At 41.0% G+C, this 21,105-nt stretch overlaps 1 long non-coding RNA gene across 2 annotated transcripts in view; it reads left to right on the top strand.

The window, feature by feature from the left end:
* Positions 1 to 21,105, top strand: part of LOC150047198 (uncharacterized) — an 86,194-nt gene that overhangs the window by 32,134 nt on the left and 32,955 nt on the right. For both annotated transcript variants that reach the window (XR_016539378.1, XR_016539379.1), the window contains exon 4: positions 7,653 to 7,775. This is a non-coding gene — a long non-coding RNA (uncharacterized LOC150047198). The remainder of the gene's footprint in view (positions 1 to 7,652; positions 7,776 to 21,105) is intronic.

Below are 21,105 nucleotides of genomic sequence, written 5' to 3'. Positions count from 1 at the left end.
ACACTCGCAGAATTCTTAAGCAGTTTGTTGAAGGAAATATGATTTGTGAACTATACAAGGACTTTGGTGTGGTATTCATAAGTTCAGAAAGATAGGATCCAGAGAAGACGGAATGCTAGATTAAATGCAAGTCTATCTAAACATCACATAGTAGACTTTACCAAGATACAATTTTTTTGAAGTTTTAGTTCTAAAAATGTATTTTAAAATTGTTATTTTAAACATGATTGACAGGGCCAAGAGTTTGACCTAGTGGTAGAGTGTTTGCCTAGCATGCAAGAAGACCCAGTTCGATTCCTTGGTACCACATCTATAGAAAAAGCTGGAAGTGGTGCTGTGGCTCAAGTGGTAGAGCTTTAGCCTTGAGAAAGCCCAAGTATTGTGCTAGTGGGAATAATCATTACTTAACACACACACAAAGGATATAAAGCTCAGTATGTAAGAAATTATGACTAAGGATTGATTATAATGCTAAAAAAGTCTTTCAAAAATGTATTACCTATTTAGCCTACCAGTTGTATAAATTATAGGTATTGGTACAATTATTCAGACTTTTATAGTTGAAATAAATTTTCAAGAATGACTATTAGTTAGGTGCTGGTAGCTCACACCTGTAATCCTAGCAGCTCAGGAAGCTGAGAGGATCATGGGGTGAAATGAGCTCTTGTAGGAAACACCCGTGAAGTCTTATCACAAATTAACCAGTGAAGAATCACAACTGGAGCTAGTAGCTCAAGTGAAGCAAGGCTTATATACTAACCTTGAATGAAAAGCTAAGGACAACACCCAGGCTCTGAGTTCAAGTCCTGATACTAGCAAAAAAATTTACGATGACTTTATTATATCCTGGACACTACATCTATCTCACATTTTTTATGTTGTAAAAAGGGGAATTGTGGCTGGGCACTAGTGAGTCATACCTGGAATCCTAGCTGGATCTGAGGATCCCAGTTCTAAGTTAGCCTGGGCAGAGAAGTCCCTGTGAAACTCCTATCTCCAATTAGCCACTCAAAAACCAGGAGTGTCACTGTGGCTCAAGTGGTAGAATGCTAGCCTTGAGCACAGAGTAGCTCAGGGGCAGTGCCTAGGCCCTGAGTTCAAGCCCCACTACTAACAAAAACAGAAAAGGAGTGAAGGGATTGTGTGCTTCTTTTTTTCATAACGAAATATCTTCTCATACAACCTATACATTCTTTCCGAAGGCCAAGTGTAAAGGCTCTGTCTAACTTGATTCGACTTTCCCATACAAGCCCACGTGCCTGCGGGAGAAGTGGTTGGCTAGGAGTGGACACTCATTGTTGCTATGTAGACCTTTTCAGAGGTTTCATGTGGCATAGTGCATCCCTGAGGCTCTACTGGGGGCTTCCTTAAGCATTTCTTCGGTATGTAGGGCAAGTTCTTAGTGGAAGAAAGACTTAAAGGTAAGAATGGATTTTTGTCACTGACATAAATATTCCTACAGCAGTAGATAAACAGCTGTACAGGCATACAGGCACATATGCAAGTGCCAGGGTGTCTTGGAGTAGAGGTGTGGCTGAAGTGGCACAGCACTAGCCTTTAATGAAAATGCTAAGTAAAATGTGAGGTCCTGAGTTCAAACCTCAGTACCAAGCTCATTAAACAAACAAAATAGTCTGCTCATAGAATTCTTGATTGGGTAGCCTCAAAAAATCCGAATAGACCAGAGTAAGTAGCAGTCGTAAATACTGCCTAGAGTTTGCTAGAATGGTTAATCTATTTTTGCCCAGGCAAGCTCGAAGAGTTTAAGAGCACATGAGGATCTGCATCTTACTGTCCAAATGCCCTTCTTCTTTCTTCTTCTTCCTCTTCCTCTTCTGCTTTCTCCTTCTCCACCTCTTTCTCCTCCTCCTCCTCCTCCTCCTCCTCCTCCTCTTCTTCTTGTCATTGTGAGCCGTGAACTCTGGGTGTGGGTGCTGTCCCTGAGTGCTTCAGCTCAAGGCTAGTGCTCTACCAAACATCCTCTGACCACTATGAAACACTTTGGAATTACTAGCCTAAAAATTATACCTAGGAGCCAGGCATAGTGGCTCACTCCTGTAATCCTAGCAACTCAGGAGGCTGAGATCTGAGGAACGTAGTTCAAAGCCAGAGCAGGCACAGAAGTCTGTGAGACTCTTATCTCTAATTAACTGCCAGAAAACTGGAAGTGGCACTGTGGCTCAAGGAGTAGGGTGGTAGCCTTGAGCTGAAAAGCTCAGCAACACTGCTCAGGCCCAGAGTTCAAGTCCCACCACAGATCAAAATAATTATGCCTCTGATTGATTAGAATATGAACAACACTGCACTCAGGGATGAATTTGGGGGGTACCAGGAGGATGATTTTTGCATTGGACATGAGTAGGCTATGATGAAAAGTCAGGAAAAGTGGGAGATTGAATAATATTCAATACTAAGTGTACAGATGCAAAAATGAAACCAGGTGACTTGAGGTGGGGGAGAAGAGGGAGATGACGGAAGGATCAGGATGCATTGTATTCGTAAACTGACATTTGGAATTGAAACCCCTTTGTACAACTACTTAAAGAAAATAAAAATAAACAGATAATAAATAAGAATGAACTTGACTTTTTGTACCTTTGAGAGTTGAGCTCGAAGTTAAAACACATGATCAGCATTTTGGAAGAGAAAATGAGCCCTATTAGTAAAGAGCAGGAGGCAGGGTGCTCTTGGTTCATGCCTGGGATTTTAGCTACTCAGGAGGCTGAGAGCTAAGGATCATAGTTCAAAGCCAGATTGGGCAGCAAAGTCCATGAAGCTCTTATCTCCAATGAAGTCCCCAAGAAGCTGGAAGTGGAGCTGTCTCTGAAGTATTTGGGTGCTAGCCTTGAGTACAAAAAGCTCAGAGACAGTGTCCAGGTCCTGAGTTCAAGCCTCATGATTGACAACAAAGAAAAAAAAAAAGAGAGACAGAGAAGGAAGACTTCTGGTTAGAATGCCACACTGATGATTAATTGAGGTGATTAAGGTAAGACAAGAAGTTCTTTTTTTTCCCCCCTTTGGTTTATCCCCAGCAGTGCACTGTATTTGATTTTGGCACCCTGTGTCTTGTATATATGTTTATCTGAATTGGGAGAGACAAAAGACAAAGGGAGAACCAAAGTAGCTGTTATATTCACAAGACATCATGTTGGAAATGAACCTTACCACTTGTTGTGGGGAGGGAGGACAAGGAAAATGGGAGACAAACAAGGGAGGGAGGAACAATGTTGCACAAGAAATGTACTCACTGCCTTATGTAACTGTAGCCCCTCTATACACCACCTTGACAATCCAAGTAAATTTAAAATAGACAGAAGTGTTTTTTTGCTTTTATGTAGGCCTGTGTATTGTGTGTGCACACACATGTGTGTGTGTGCTTGTGTGTGCAGGACTGGGGCTTGAGCTCAGGGCCTGGGTTCTGTTCTTTGGGTTTTTTTTGCTCAATATTGGTACTCTACCATCTAAGCCAGACTTCCACTTCTGGCTTTTTGGTGTTAAACTACAATAAGAATCTCAAAGACTTTCCTGCCCAGGCTGACTTTGAACCCTGATCGTCAGATCTCAGCCTCCTCTCAGAGTAAGGACTTATCGGCATGAGTCACCAAGGGCCCAATTAGTAGACATATTTCTAAGGATCAACAGGGCTGCTTTTCTTGTGGATATATATCTACCAGCACATGGCACACACATGGATGAAAATTAGCCAACGGCCCCTATAATGCAGAAACACAAGGAAAGAAGAGAAAGTCAAGCATGAATGAAAAGTCCTGCTGGGATTTTCTCAGACATGGCACCATGCAGCATAGCTAACAGAGAGAGGAATTCATTTTCACATAGTGCCAGGTCTGCAGATGGACCACTTTTCTAGTGCTCTCTGTAGCCTGCCTTCTTTCTAACACACAAACTCCAATGGAAGCTTTCATGGGGTGAGGGGTGTGCTCAGAGCCAGGAAAGCAGTCGGTGGTGGCTGGGGCACATTCACAGCTTGGTGCTTGATTCCACAGCTGCCAAATGTATCTCAAGAGAGACTATAAATACAGTTGGCTGAGCTGGGGCAAGCGATCCAGAAGGCACGCAGGAGCTAATGAATGGCTTGCCAGCAGGGGATAGACACCGCCTCATTCAAACGGAATTACATCTACATAACACTTCCTACTGTAAGCATGCTCTCCTTTGGCAGAAAGACCAGGCTGAGACTAAGTAAAGCAACCTCGGTGGTGAGTCAATGTCCTTAGAGATGGGTGGCTTCAGAGCTTTATGAAGAGGCAGTTGTGAGACCATTAAACACCCAGAAGGGCTAAGCTAGCAGATAGAAGAAAGGTCAATGGGTATTTATTCATTAATTTACTTATTTTCGGTGCCAATACTGGAGCTTGAACTCAGGGCCTGAGGACAGTACCTTAGGGTTTTCTTTTCTTTTTTTTCTCAAGACTAGAAAGCTTGAACCATACCTGCACTTCTGGCTTTTCTTTTCTGGTGGTGTCTTGCTGATGTTTCTTCTTGGGCTGGCTTTGACCTGCTAGCCTCCTAAGTAGCTAGGATGTGAGGCATGAGCCATTTGACTTATTTTTAATTTAATTGCAGTCTATCTCTCTATCTCACCATCCATCTCTCTATATCTATTTATCTATCCATCTATTTTTTTAGTACCTGTCCTAGAGTTTGAACTTAGGCCTCGAGGCTGTCTGAACTTCTTTTGCTCAAGGTTAGCATTCTACCAGTTGAGCCATAGCTCCATTTTCTCAGCTTTTTGGGCAGTTTCAGTGGAGATAAGTCTTTCCTAAATAGGCTGGCTTCCAGCCGCAATCTTCAGATTTCAGCCGCCTGAGTAGATTCTAAGCATGAGGTACAGGTGCTTCATGCCAAGAAAGATGTCCTTTCTATGAGATTTAAGAACAGTACATTTTCTCAGCACTGATTTAAACTATTTCTTTTTGTTTCTTATCTGGAAGTAGAGCGTGGTTTAGAATTCTAGGCAGATTAGCATGCAAGTATTAACGCAAAGTCTGTTCCTACTTTAACTGTCATGTTTCAAAGACGATGATTATTTTTCCCTTCAGTAGTTTTTAAATGGTAGCTTTCAGTTTTGTTCTTGTTTCTCAATGGTCTACGTTTCCTTTTTACTTAATTGCTTCTTAAATTAGAAAAGTTCCCAGACTAGCTGGGCGCAGGTGGCTCATGTCTGTAATCCTAACTAATCAGGAGGCTGAGATCTGAGGTTCATGGTTCAAAGTCAGCCTGGGCACTGAAGTCCATAAGACTCCAATTAACCACCAGAAAGCCAGAAGTGGCACAGTGGCTCAAGTGGTAGAGTGGTAGAATTGAGCTGAAGAGCTCAGGGACAACACTCAGGCACAGAGTTCGAGTCCCATGACTAATGAAGAAAAGAAAAGTTGCCAGACTGCCAAATATTGTCATAATTATCCCTCTCTGAATATTTCTCTTCACTTTTCATGGCAGAAGTTAAGTGGGTATAGACATAGACTCTGGCCTTGGTAGGAACACTGCAAACTATTGTGATCTTTTGCATTGTACTCTGGCTGTGTGGACTTGACCTCAGAAGAGCAAAGGTGCGCTTGTGGTTGCTTGCGGGGCCCTGGGGCTCCCTCTTCCTGCTTTAGGCATATAGCTTGTTGTCCATGTCTAGTCTAGTGAGTAGACTCTGCCATGGATTGAATTGAGCCACGCATCCCAATTCATTTGTTGAAATACGAAGTCTCCACACCCCCACCCCAGACACCCACACCATGTGATAGCATTTGGAGATGGGGTTTCTGGGAGCTAACGAGGCAGCTTATTGGGGCTAGGATTCATAGGGCGTCCATGCTGGGATTTGTAACTTCACAGTACAGACACATCAGAGCGTGGGTCACAGGAGCACACAAAGATATGGCTGATGGGAACAAGCTGAAAAAAAAAAAGGCCCTCGTGGAAGTCAGCCATGCCAACAGCCTATCTTGGATTTGAGCCTCTAGGACTGGGAGAGCAAACATTTCTGTAGCTGAAGTCACCTAGTCTGGAGTGTTTTGTCAGGACAACCAGGCTGACTATGACCACTTCCCCTCCAAAGGCCTTGTGAGGACTTGCTTTTTTTTTTTTTTTCTTTTTCTCTGTTTTGGCTTTAAAACTCCTTCCCATTCGACTTTCTCAGTAAGCCAGACTCAGTAACTCCCATCTAAGGCTTTTGGTTTTCCCTTCTCACTAGTATTAGAAAATCTTTCTTTTTTTCTTTCTTTCTTTCTTTCTTTCTTTCTTTCTTTCTTTCTTTCTTTCTTTCTTTCTTTCTTTCTTTCCTTCCCTCCCTCCCTCCCTCCCTCCCTCCCTTCCTTCCTTCCTCTTCTTTCCTTCTTTCCTCCCTCCCTCCCCTTCTCTCTTTTTCTCTCTTCCTTCTTTTGTTCCAAAATGGACTGGAAGACACATTTCATATTCTAGTTTGTATACATGGGCTTCAAGTGTTCATCTAATATATTATTAAAGGTCTGGCTGTATTAGTTATAATTTGCAGTTCATGGTCTCAGAAGTTCCTCAATGGATAGGTGATACCACCACAGTTGGTTCATGCAGCAGGCAGGTAATTAATCAGGCAAATACACAATTATCTGAGAGATATCACATGGGATTTAGAGTATCTAGGCTTGTTCAGTCCAATATGGCACCTGCTAAATGCATGTGACTGCTCAAATTAATTAAAATTAATTCATTGTAATTAATTACAGTCATAGTTATGATATAGTTATCACTTATAATTGATATCAAGTATAATGAATGGTAATCAATGGTAACTAATTATGTTCAATCAATCAATTATAGTAGTATGATTAATTAAAATTGATAACAATATTATATAATCACAATTAATAATTAGACAATTAATTAACATCCTAATAAATTAATTGCAATTAATCAAACTGCATTAATTAAAGCAAAGGGTAATTAAAAATTGGATTTCACTGGCAGACCAGTGACATGCTATCCAAGGGTGTATTTTTGTCCCTTGAGAGAGTCATGTTGGGTGATGGTATGCCAGAGTTTTGCTGAGTGTTGGGCTAGAGAGTGGCTACATGGAGATAACCAAATTCACAGACCCATGGAAGGAAAGGAGATTTAAGCTCTGGTAAGGAGGGAGTCTTGTCACTCTTTATGGAGAAATATTGAGTCAGTCGAATTTGGAATTGAGGAGAGGCCTCCCTAGCCTGGCTGTGAGGGACCATCAGTCGCTCCAATTATATAGACTCGTCAGAGATGGGGGAGGGGGTGGAGCAACAAGGCCAAGCACCTGTGTCTCACTCTTGTCATCCTAGCTGCTCAGAAAACTGAGGGCTGAGGATTATGGTTCAAAGCCAGCCAGGACAGGAAAGTCTATGAGACTTCTCTCCAATTAACCAGCCCCAAACCAGAAGTAGAAGTGTGGTTCAAGCCACACTTGAGACCCAGCATTAAGGGAAAAGGCAAACAAGAATGCAAATCAGTCCCTGAGTTCAAGCTTCAGTATTGGCAGGGAGGAGGGTGCAGGGGTAGAAAGAGAGGCCCTATGCTCAGAAACTTCCCTAGATTTTTTTATTGCTGATAAAAGAATAAGAATGTTTGAAAAACATAGCTTACTTTTCCTCTTGCATAGTATACCCTGAGCCCACTTTCTCTTTCCCTTAAAGACTCTGAGCTATTGTCATTGAGTTATGGAAATCTGTGTCCTATGAAGACAAGAATGCAATACAAAGTTTTCCCAGACTGGTAGAATCTGTGGAGACTGAATGCATGCATCTTCCCTTTATCAGGTACGTCCAAGGTGTAATGATTTTTACCTTGCTATCTTTTGGCTCATAGATTGTTAATATTGAAGTTGCCTTGTCTGTTTCTAATAGCTACCACGTCAATCCTTCTCCTCTTTTGTTACCTATAAAATAATCTATAATAAATGACCAAAGTTGCCTGGAGCCAGTGGGTGATCTCTAGAAACCTAACTATTCAGGAGGTTGGGATCTGTGGATCACAGTTCAAAGCAAGCTTGGAGAGCAAAGTCTGTGAGACTTATCCCCAATTAACAAGCAATTATCAGGCAGTACAATGCCCACTGTAAGCAGAAAAACCAGGTGAGGGTGGAAGACCTTGAGTTCAAGCCACTCCAGTACTGGCACACACACACACACACACACACACACACACACACACACACACACACACACACCTACATTTGTCATATTCATCCTGCAAAAGCCTCTCTTGAGAGAATGTAGGACCATTTTGTCAAGTGGTCCCTAACGCATTTCCTGCCTTCTCATTGGAGATCAGCAGTTAGACATTTAAAGGGCCTACAACTTCATAAATGGAGTGAGCTTGACTTATGGCTCAGGCTCATGTCTTTGGCTGTGAGCCAGGCTTTTATCTCTGTGTAGATCAGCCTTCCCTCCCTAACTCACCATCGGCTTCATCCTAGCAAAAACAAATGAACTATCTAGGAGTGTTACGAATGTGCTGAGAATTTTCACTTGCTAATCCCTTTTTCTCTTCCCAAACCTATATGAATTAAGTACTGGAAATTATTATCAGTTCATACTTCATACATGAAGAGACTGAAGAACGGAAAGAGTAACTAACTCTCATGTCTATGCTTGCAAATTGCAGGTGTTTTTCTTTGAGAAATCTTATCATTTGGTTATATAGTTCTGCAGGTTTATGATTTTATTATGGATTTGTTGCAGTTTTGATGAGCTACTTTCCAGATTGCAGGGAAGTATAAAATGCTTTTTGATATTTGGGGGAGAGCTCTGCACAGGAGAGCTCTGTCTACAGAAGTAGAAATTACGAGAGAAACATGGCCCAAGGGTAATAAAAGAAGACAGTCAAACCAGCCTGGCTGAGAAAAATCCATGGGACTCTTATCTTCAGTTAAGTACTTCAGAAGTAGTGCTGTAGCTCAAGTGGTAGGTTAGCAAACCTTGTCCAAAAAGAAAATTCAGGGACATACCCACATCCTGAGTTCAAGCCCCAAGGATGGCACAACAACAACAAACAATCACATGGAAATATAAATTGAGAAGGACATTGTAGAATTCTGAAGGAAACCATTTCTAACTGCAAACTTCAATTATTGAATGTGTTTGATCTTCACCCACTCCCTTAACTCCACAGCCACATGCATTGAGCTATTTTGGGTCATTATTTCTAAGCAGTTCCCTCAACTTTACTTAAATTCCTCCTAACGTTTATCTTGTAATTATTTCTTTTCATGCAGAAATGATGGAATCTTTATCACAATGTTATTATCTTCTTTACATCATACTTAGCACTAATTTCTAAAATCCCATTTACATTCCCCTTTCCCCCTGAAATTATATAAAACAGAGATGGGGGAGGAGCTATGAATTCCAGAAACATGAGTTTCTGGGGAAAGATTTTTGAGAAATAATCTCCTAATGAGTAGATTTCTTATCTTTTTGTGGGTAAACAAACACTATCCCTATGCATTTTTTTAATTTTTTTTTTCTCAGTGCTGGCACACTATCACTGTGTCAGTTCCATTTCTGGAGTTTGAGTGGTTAATTGGAGATAAGGTTTTCATGGTTCCTGCTGGGGTTTTGAACCATGATCATCAGATGCCAGGATTCCAAAGAGTTAGGATTACAGGTCTGAGCCATTGACACCAGCAGATTATTTACAATACACTGGTTGGCTATAATTTATGAAACAAGCTCTCAAATCTGTCAGTGCACCTGGATCGAGCTTATCTGGATCTGGTTCAATCTTGAGTCTAAATACAAGTTACAAACTAGATTAAACTTCCAGATGAGAAAAAAAGGTGTACATGAACTCTTACACCAAATTATAGAAAGGGTTTTTTCAACAAACAAGAATTCACAACAACAGGCTGGGAGCATAGCTTAGTGGTAGAGTGCTCACCTAGCATGCATGAAGCCCTGGGTTTGACTCCTTGGTACCACATGCACAGAAAATGCCAGAAGTGGTGCTGTGGCTCAAGTGGCAGACCACTAGCCTTGAACAAAAACTGTCCAAGGGCCGTGCTCAGGTCCTGAGCTCAAGCTCCATGACTCCCCCCCCTCCAAAAAAAAGAATTAGCAGCTGGCTTTGAATTGCCATTCTCAGATCTCAGCCTCCCGAGCAGCTGGGATTACAGGCATGAGGCACTGGTGCCCAGCATGATTTTATTTTCATAAATATGCACATTTATGCATGAGTTCTAACCTCTTTCTGTTAACTCCCATGTCTGTCATTAAAAAAAATAAAATAAACCAAGCTCTTTGGGTTCATTGGTTGTCATTCTAACTAATCAGGAATCAGATATTTGAGGAACATAATTTGAAGTCACCTCAAAGAATTTTATGTCCAATTAACCAGCTTAAAGCCAGATGTAAACATGTGACCCTGTGCAGAGCACTATCCTTGAGCAAAAAAGCCAAGTGAGAGTTCAAGTCCCTGAAGTGAAACTGCTTTGATTTGGAATTCTGCCAAAACTGCATTATGTCTGCATACCTGGTTTAAACCCATTCATCTACCTTATCTTTGAATGTGGAAAAAAGACATTTATCAGATTCACACCATATAATTCATACTAAGAAACAGTTCTCTCTTCAGACTTCATGCTTGGAAACTAATAAGAAATATAAGCATGCCCTTGTTTGAAGAACTTTGTTTTGAGAAAACAAGTTTTGACAGAAAATTAAAAAAAAAAAAAAACAACTCCAAAGCTCCAGGCACAGAATCCATCAAATGCTTCAAATAAAGGATAAAATAGTCCATAATTAATTCTCATTAAGTTTAAAAAGGCATATTTGGTATATACACAGTAATACATTCTTGAGAATCTTTGTATTTTATAACATTATGCATGTCCTATAAATAACAGGATTTATGGGGGGAAAAAGCAGGCGGTGTGGGACACAGCTCCTCTGTGCAAGCTGATAACCAAAGTGATGATAAACTTGCTGAGATGTCAGAAACAGATTTAGCTCAACAATGCAGCTTTGGGGCCATTAAGTATAAAGATCATAAAATATCAGTGTTGGCCTAGAGATGCTGATATGAAGGTTCAGCTCTGTGATCCTTAGAGGAAAGCAAAAACAAGAACATGTAGAGAGAAGTCTGCTCTGGCCTCAGTGCTCCAGTCTGTGGTTGATGTTCAATGTTCTGAAAATATGGTCAAAACATGCGCAGTGGGTTAGCTGAGAGGCTTCTGTGGCTTAGGGAAGTTTGCCTGACACAGAGTTAGACTACAGCATACTGTACCATCTCCCTCACGTCCACCAGGTATGGAAGGAAAAACCCACGCTGGTGTCCATTAGGATCTGTTTTTGCTTTTCAGTTACCTTGGGGAGTGACTGATATTCGAATCTGTATCTCTTTAAGTTCTATGTTTCATGAATCTCCTTTCAGGGCCATCTCTCTCAGCTCTCTCAGGGCCTTGTTTCTCCTGTTTTAGAGAAGGTTCATGGTTCACATGCAGTAAATTGGGAATGAGGAGGAGATGGAGGAGGTAGAAATGACACAGAAGCCAGAGTCAGAGGGAGGGCGAGGAGGAACTGGAAACTGCTGTTCGGAATTGGAAAAACAGTGTGTCTTCAATGGCAAATCAATTCTGTGTGTTTTTCTTAATAATTTTCTTTTATTTTTATCAGTTGTGGGGCTTGAACTGGGCTTGGGTGCTGTCCCTGAGTTCAAGGCTAGTGCTCCACATTTTGAACCATTGTGTCACTTCTAGTTTTCTGGTGGTTAATTGGAGATAGAGTCTCACAAATTGTCCTTCCCACACTGGCTTCAAACTGCAATCCTCCAATCGTATCCTCCTGTGTAGCTAGGATTACAGGCTTGAGCTCTCACACAGGCTAATTTTTTTAATGGATAATATTACTACTACTGTACCCTCATACGGAGAGAAATAAACTAGCGCAACTTTAATATATGATGCTGCTCCGATGCTCTGGATGGTCCCCAAACACATGGTGGAAGTTTGACCTCCAATGTATCACTGAGGCAGTGGATCTTTTTATGAGGTGGGTGGGGCTGTAATTCCAGATACTCTGGACGTGGAGATCAATGAAGAGGATTGGGTTTCCTGGCTGGACTTTAAACTTGGTAAGACTACTTTTCAACCAGGTGTGGCTGTACACACCTGCAATCTCAGGAGAACCAGGTCTAAAGCTGCTTGTGAGGAAAATCTAAGACCTTATTAAACAAAAGATCTAGAGAAAAACAAAGGTTGGTGGTGCGGGATCGAGTGGTTACCTAGCCAGTGTGAGGCAGAGAGAGGGGGGGAGGGAGGGAGGGAGGGAGGGGGAGAGAGAGAGAGAGAGAGAGAGAGAGAGAGAGAGAGAGAGAGAGAGAGAGAGAGAGAGAGAGAGAGAGAGAGAGAGAGAGAGAGAGAGAGAGAGAGAGAGAGAGAGAGAGAGAGAGAGAGAACATGGCTCTGTTCAGTCCTCTGATTTCTGGCCCATGGTCCTGGTCTCTTCTGGCAGTGGTTTCCACTTTCACACTGGACTTGCCAACTCCCAGAATCCTGAGACAAAGGAACTTTATTTCTTCGTAGTTTAGACAGCCAGACATTTTGACACAGTAGCACAAGGTGGAAAAAGACAGATGGCAAATCCAGTCACTCAAACAGACCAAACAGCGAGCCCTAGGTCAGAGGCAATAGAGTGACTTCCGTTCATAGAGCGCGGTCCACACAGGAGAGGTAACCAGAGGAGCTGCGCTGCTCCATTCGGGGTCATGGCTGTCACCATTGTCACTCAGGGAGCGATGACGTCACAGTGCAAGGAACTGGATGACATTTCCTTCCTCAGTCGCTTTTTCACCGAGTCCAGTGATGCCTTCTCCAGAGGCAGGTTCCCATTTCCGTCTCCCCCACCACAAAGTGGTCATGAATCACCCCATTTCTTCCTGCATCTGGCCAGGAAGAGTTCATCTGGTGGGTTCTGAATCCCTAAGGGAGGTGTTGTCACCCATCCCCTGCTGCTGTTAAGTCCTGCTCCAGGGCTGTCTAGCTCCTCTCCGTGATAATTCCGAACCCGTGCCTCTCAGCATCTTTCTGTATCCAGATGTTTGGGATTCAAGTGGAGTTGATGTCTGGGGTCCAGGTCTGTGCTTCTGTCCTTGGTAGAGTGCAGGGAGAGCAGGCTCCAGACAGCACTCTTTTCAGCCTGTCCTCTCCTGGCCTTGGCGGCCCAGTTATTACAAGGGGAATGGAAAATGCAGCTTCTTTATTTCTGTTGCATGGTATTGCAATGTATTGTATTCTATGTAGTGGAGCTTAAACCCCAGGTCTCCTGGTTTCTCTGACTCCTTTTAACTCAAAGCTGGTACTCTACCATTTGAGCCACAACTCCATGTCTGTTTTTTTTTTTTAAATTTGGTTGGTTAATTGGAGCTAAGAGACTTTCAGGGTGCTCATCCCTCTTTTTTTTTTTTTTTTTTTTTTTTTTGCTTATCCCTCTTCTAAAAAGTAAGGGGAAAACCAAAGATGTAGTCATTGCCCAAGAGTTTTGATTACACAGAAACTTGACTTCCTTTGATGTTCTGACAGTTTAGCTTTTCTATTACAAGTGTAGTTGGCATCCATATATGAAAATGTTCTAGTATTTATAGAGATTGTAAAATTAAGTTTATTTATTATTTTTGTGGGAGTTGGTTATGGGCCTTGAACTCTGGGCCTGGACACTGCCCCTGAGCTCTTCAGCTCAAGACCACTGCTCTAACCCCTTGAAGCATGGCACCACTTCTGGTTTACCAGTGATTAATTAGAATTAAGTGTCTCATGGACACTGGGATGGCTTTGAACCACGATCCTCAGATCTCAACCTCACAAGTAGTGAGGTTCACAAGTGTAAGCTACCGGTGTCCAACAGTACAGGGTTGGTTTTGAAAGATTCTTCTTGTATGGATTGCTTGTAGATTATCTCTCTGAACCTTTGTCCATGCCACTCTTTGTTTGAAAACAAGCAACTGCTTCATAAAGTAGTAAAATGCCAGGGAAAACCACTCTCAATTTACAGTGGTTTCAGAATCGCCATGCCATAGGATCACCCAAGCACACCCCAGATTTTTTCCCATGCATTATGCAATTATGTCCCATGGTTCTGAAGCTTCACTTGTGCATGTTTTATGTCTCTTCTATTAGATAATCTCCTTAAGAATGAAAATGGTGTCATCCATTTCTCAATTTCCCATGATACTTAGTAAAGTATCACAGAAGAGATTCCTAACTAGGGCCAATGGCCAGAGAAATCAAGATTTTTTTAAATTGTTTCAGAAATGTCCTGCTCATTTTTTTGTCTGCAATTGTACCCAGTACATCTATTTGTTCCCTAAAACTTCCTAAAAAATAGATTAGTAACTGCCTGCCAGATAAAATTTTCAAGGAAATCTCTTGCAATAGTACGCATACTTGATTTGAAATTGAATGCTGTTCACACAGAAACTCCTAAGCAGATGTTGAACAAATCTCTGTGACTGATGAAAATAAAGTACCATATCTCCCCTCTTGCTGCAGTACGTTAGGCTCAGCAGGTGCCCTTGCTTCATGAGAAAGGGGATCCATGTTTGTGAAGTGATGCACCTTCTATCTGGTGAATGTAATGTAACCCTTCTATTAATCACAATAAAAAAAGAAATTACAAGTGAAAAATAATAAACAGTAACCTAAAATTAGCTGGGTGCCAGTAACTAATGCCTGGAATCCTGGCTTCTCAGGAGGCTGATATCTGAGGATCATGGATCAAAGCCAACTGTGGCAAGAAAGTCTGTGAGGTCTCTTCAATTACCATCAAAATAGCTGAAATTAGAGGTGTGGCTCAAGTGGTAGAACTGTCTTGAGTAAAAAGCTAAACCAAACAAAGCTCCCCAGAAAAAAAAATATCAAAAAAAGGAAGGAAGGAAGGAAGGAAGGAAGGAAAGAAGGAAGGAAGGAAGGAAGGAAGGAAGGAAGGAAGGAAGGAAGGAAAGCAAGAACGAAAGACAAGCCCAGGAACAGTGTCCAGTCTTTGGCTTTAAAAAAATTAATTAGGGTCAGGAGTGTGGCCTAGTAGTAGAGTGCTTGTCTTATATGCACGAAGCCCTGAATTCAGTTCCTCGGTACCACATACACAAAACCACAAGTGGTGCTGTGGTTCAAGTGGTAGAGCACTAGCCTTGAGTAAAAAAAGCCCAAGGACATTGCCCCAGTCCTGAGTTCAAGCCCCAGGACTGGCATTTTTTTTTAAAATTAAACAGTTGAGTAGGTAAAGGAAAGAATATAAAATAAATACCATTCGCCAATCAGAATAAATAACTATTGTATTCAACAAATGTTGTATGTTAACCCTATGAAATTTTGATTGTTAGACAAGCACTCTACCACTTGAACCACATCTCCAGACCCCTAAACCACTCTCTTTAAATTGCTCTTATTTCACAAAATGGGCCAGTACTCCTTTTTCCATCTGGCAGAGTTGGGGACTGAACTCAGAGCCTTGTGATCCCTATACAATTTTGAGACCTTGACATGTGGGGCATTTTACTCAGTCCTTTTCTTTTCATTTTTTTTCTGCATTTCCTTGTCATTAGACAACTCTTCATTACATTTCCGGTGTTTGTAGGTAGGTTTTCCAAAGTTATTAGCAATGCTGGAATCCCATAGCAAGGCTAGACGCATATTTTTCTCCATCCACATCCATACTTGCAAAATAAAGCAACATTTTGCTTAAAAGATGTTTATATGTGTGGACTTTAGACTCCATCTGTAAACTCCCATGCAAAAAGACCAGGAGGATAGGGCTACAGATGCAATCCAGCTGGACTGTACAGGGGGTGCAGGGGGTGGCGTGGGGTGCAAGATGGGTGTGGATGACTGAAGGTTCTCTTCTGGAGTGTGATGAAGGAATGAGAAAGGTAAGATGTGTTCAGGAGGGGAATGGGCAGAGTGCCTGGGAGACAATCGTGGAGGAGTGACTGATCAAGAAGCACTGGACACATAAAGGAACTTGTCACATCAAACGATCTGCTATATCAGACAACCTGTTCAAGTATTTGAAAATTAAGAACAAATTCAGAAAAAGAAAAGATTAACCAAACTTATCACTATCATCATCATCATCATTATTATTATCATTATCATTATTATTATTATTATTATTATTATATTGGTTCTGGGGCTTGAATTCTGGGCCTGGGTACTGCCCCTGAGCTCTTCAGCTCAAGGCTAGTGCTCTATCACATGCAGCCAGAACGCCATTTCCAGTTTTCTGATGGTGTTAAGTATTATTTCTTTTGAGATAATCCCAGCTTTGTTGTCTTTTCTTTAATAGAAAGAAATTACTCATTATTTTGCTTTGGTATACATTCCATAATATATGTCAATACAAACTAGAATGCTTGAATTTATGTAAAACTGCACTCTATACTCACTGTGTTCAAAACATGGGGCTTGGACTGGTGAGGATAAATGTCGATCCACATCCTGTAATATTTCCTTAAACAAAAGGCTCTTGGCACTGTGTGCTTCGAAGAAGATGAGGGAGTAGGGATGGGCTCTAGACTATGGTCCTCAGAGACTTAAGAGGTGAGAGCAAACTAACTCTTGCTTAGCTAGCACCAGTGGCTCACGCCTGTAATCCCAGCTACTAAGGAGGCTGAGATCTGAAGATCACAGTTCAAAGCCCGGCTGGGCAGGAAAGTCTGTGAGACTCTTCTGTCTAATGTACTATCAAAAAAAGCAGAAATAGAACTGTGGCACAAATTCAGAGTACTAGCCTCGAGTTAGAAAGCTCAGAGATAGTACCTAGGCCCTGAATTCAAGTCCAACGACTAGCACAAAAAGTATTTTCTCTTGAGTGGCTGGATAAAGAAAAAAATATTTTAGCATCCCCAAATTTGCTATGACTTCTTTCCTTAGTTAACTCACTTGATCTCTAGTATCATAGAGAAAATGCTTCTTCTCATTAATTATGAATAATTCTGGTAATGGAGGAAAAATAGGCTTCATTATTTGACCTTAAAAATAAAAATAACTATTTTCCTTTTCTCTGGTGACATTTATAATAATGATTTCAGGTATCTTCATGTTTCAGCACTTATATTTTCTCATCAGACATAAGACCCCAACTCAAACTAGGTGGCTTAGATATCAATAATTGAAATTGCTTATAGCCATTAAACTAAGGGCAGATAATCCAAAATAAAAGTGAACACTTAGACTATAGGATTTCCCCTGCCCCAAACAAAAATAAAGATTTATTGGCTGATATAACTAAGAATCCCAAGAAGAAGTATCTTTGGGTATTGCAAATTCTGGAGCTCAGACCCTGTAGAACACAGGACTTTTAATGTAGTATGCTGCCGTGCACTGACATGGTATGTAACAGTACAATGCAAAGCCACGATATTTGCACAGTCATTTACAAGTATGTTTAATTTGAACTGGTGCAGAATAGTATTTTGTGACAACCAGAAGGAAAGTAATTGCTGCTGTTAAAACATGGTCTCATGCAGGCCTCCATAAACTCCCCAGCAGTGACCCCCTGAAGAATGGTGGGCCATCGTCATTGGTGCAGGACATTGCACCAATTATGAACAACTGGTGGTTTCTTGTTATAAATATCCTTTGCCAGGTCTGATGTTTACCTGAGATATCTACAGATACACCTCCTGCTTCATCTGAATCATCTCCTTCCGAATTGCTCTTAGCACCTATCTGTTTGGTCTAATAAGAAAAAAAAAATATTCCAGGTATATTTTTCACATCAGAGCTATCAACATCAGTCACCATGAGGAATTGGCTTTTGTGTTGGTGCTAACGCTCTGTGAGCACTGGCTAGCCCAAATACTAACAATTCCATGCATTTCAGTTCCACTACTATTCTCTCACCTTGAGATGTTGGCATGTTGCTGTGTACAACATCCTCATGCAACACAAAAACAGTTCTGCCAGGCACTTGCGGCTCACATCATTAGTAACCCCAGCTACTCAGAAGGTTGGGATCATAAAGAACCATGATCCCAGTTCAAAGCCAGCTCTGGTAGGAATGCCTGTGAAACTCTTATCTTCAACTAAATACCAAGATGCCAGAAATGGAGATGTGGCTCAAGTGGTAGAGCACCAGCTTTGAGTAGAAAAGTTAAGCAAGAGCAAAGGGTCTTGAGTTCAAGGCCCAGTACTGGCACTAAAGAAATAAATATTGTATGTCTTGTTACACTCTTGCTTTATCTGTCAGGATAACATTTCACTTTAAGTTGGAATTTCAATTTCTATAATGAACTACTGGGCTGTCAAATTTAATCCACAAATATAAATGACAGCATCTTGTTGTAAGGCTAACATGAAGAAACTAGAGCAGTTGTCACGAGGGAAAGTGCATTGTCACATCAAAGGTAATGGTGTTAGGTGAGAGTTCTTTGAATTGAATAGAAATGCTTTAGGGAAAAGACCCCTAAAAAGAAATGATGACCTCTTGCATTAAAAATACATGTAAACCCAGCCAAGTGATTGATGAATTATTTATCACAGAACAAGATGCATTATGTGTTTTTAAGAGAAATGCTAAGCCACACCCCTTACATTAATGCATGGGTGTGCACAAGTGCATGCTCACACACACACACACACACACACACAGAGGCATATGATATCGATCAGGAAAGGGTTGGAGTATCATTGGTTCACATACTTTTCTTTAAGACTGTCATTCTCAGATGCCACAAACCAGTCCTGGTGGTGGACCATGTGAAAGTGGAGATTAAACTTCAAAACTGGGCAGAAAACAGAATAACCGCCAGAGGCACAGGCACCCTATGATGTTCTCTTGTTAGATCTCACCCCCTAATATACTGTTGCTACTTGGTGACCAAGAGCTCAACACATCACTCTCCGGGAGGAATTTTAAATTCAAGCCACAACATTTATCAAAAGAACTATTGGTGATTTTCACATGGATATTTCCAGAATAATAAGTATTATTTAAACTGGATGAAAACACATGAGCCAAATGCTGGATTTCCACTTTTAACAGTGTTTTGCATTCAGAAAAACAAAGGTCTCAACTAATGGAACTCTATCTTGATAATTTAGGTTGTAATTTTGCCTCTGTGTTACTTTTCTATCACTTTTTGGTTCCATTATTTCCTATTCTATTCTTTCTTCACTGTTGTTACATCAGGAGAGCCAGGATTGCTTCTTTTCTTCACTACATTTGCATTAGGAATGCTCGCTCATGGGTAGTTATTAATGAATTTAGATGAATCTCTCATATTAAGGCTGTTCAAGCAATTTAATATGGTTCCCAACAGGTACGTACATAGAATATTTTTTTCCTTACCCTTAGCAGTAAAAGCTACAGGGACTAAAAATCAGAATTAATGTACATATGACTTTTTATAAGACATTGGTTAATTAGTTTAGCTTCCATGGGTCACTATCTAAAAGCTGTGTTGACCAGAGGATATGGGGCAATTAGACTAGCTTAGCTACAGAATTCTATTTAGCTGAAAAAAATATTGTTTGAGGACCTGGTTTTCAAAAGGAATCCATACTCGATTGTTTATTAAGAGGAAGCAGACAAAAGAGAGAAAGAAAGCAATTCTGAATTTGATGTCCCAAATGAAATTAAATTTTAAAGCATCTGTTAGGTGAGGTTATTATATGAAAAATGGGAGCTACACACTTTGGGTTCAGAAAATCAATTGCTGTATCTAGTCAGAGGGAAATAATTAGTAGTCTCACATCGTCCTTAATTCTACAGGAAAGGTGAGCACACATCCTTAGGCACAGCCTACTCTGAAATATTGCCTATTGCCTTGAAGTATAATGATGAATTGTGGCGAATTTTAATTGCAGGGCATTTTTTCTTCCTGAGAAGGTGAATGCATTGAAAGAACAATGACATATTTTAAGCATAGAATTACAATGGAGGAGAATTACAGCAAGTCTTTCTCACGTTGATATGAAAACACCAGCTAATAGTTTTGCCAAAATCAAACACAGAGCTGGGCTAAATACTCAGTAAAATCAGAAAGCTAGTTATTTCTTTTGAATTTCACCGGCTTCCTATGTTGATCATTGTAAACTGATTTCACTTCTAATCGAGGCAAAGGGAGAGTGTGGTTAAATGAAATGGAGTACCAGGAAGTATGAAGGTTTGAATCATGCTTTGATGATGATAGGTGTGGTGAATCTAGTGTGTCTGGGTCCATGTACTTTTTATTAACTTCTGTGAACAAGGAGAAGGACAGAGAATGTGTAATTTCAAGAGCATGTTCACTGATCTTTTACTTCTCGACTTTTGACCAACTACAACATTATTACTTATCCACTGGGAAACAGAGTAAAGCTGACAGTTAGTATACATTTGAAACATTATTATGTACAAAAAACATAACAGCACTGGTTAAATATATTTTTTAATTCTGCTCTTTCATGATGTCAGTGGCTCAGGCCTGCGACCCTAACTACCCAGGAGGCTGAGATGTGACTGAGATTTGAGGATTGCGATTTGAAGCTAGCCAGAGCAAGAAATTCTGAGACTCTTATCTCTTATTAATCACCACAAAGCCAGAAGTAGAGCTGTAGCTCAAGTGATAGATCCAAAGACTGGAGCACAAAAATTCAGGGATAACTACCAGGTCCTTGGTTCAAGCCTCAGGACCAGCACACACACACACACACACACACACACACACACACACTGTTCTTGATGGCCCACACTGGTAGTTCAGCTACTCTAGAGGTGGAACTAAGAGGATCTTGAGTTTGAAACCTGCCTTGGCAAAGTTAGCCAAAAACAAAATAAAAGCAAATGGATTGGGGGTATAGGTCAAATGGCAGCACACACATCTTGCCTAGCAAGCTTCAGTCTGTGGATTAATTCTAGTATTAATTAATCAGTCAACCAACCAGTCCGTTAATCAGTTGCTTAGCTAGAATGGCTGGTATTTGTATGATTGTAGCCATAAACGAGAATTAGATGAGTCACAGTTCATCCTCATCAGCAAGTGCACAGGATTTTGAGTGTGGAATTGTGATTCCTTCTCCTGTGACTTCGATGTTGGGTCAATTCTATGTGTGTCCATATGTGCCAAAACACTGAGGCTCAAGAGTGGGGCTCCTTTTTCCTGGATCAGTGGAGT

This window comes from Megascapheus bottae, chromosome 23 (assembly GCF_031878675.1).
Source record: "Megascapheus bottae isolate mThoBot1 chromosome 23, mThoBot2.hap1, whole genome shotgun sequence".
Taxonomy (NCBI): Eukaryota; Metazoa; Chordata; class Mammalia; order Rodentia; family Geomyidae; genus Megascapheus; species Megascapheus bottae.
The sequence above is the reverse complement of the archived record's forward strand: the minus strand, read 5'-3'. Positions and strand labels throughout refer to the sequence as shown.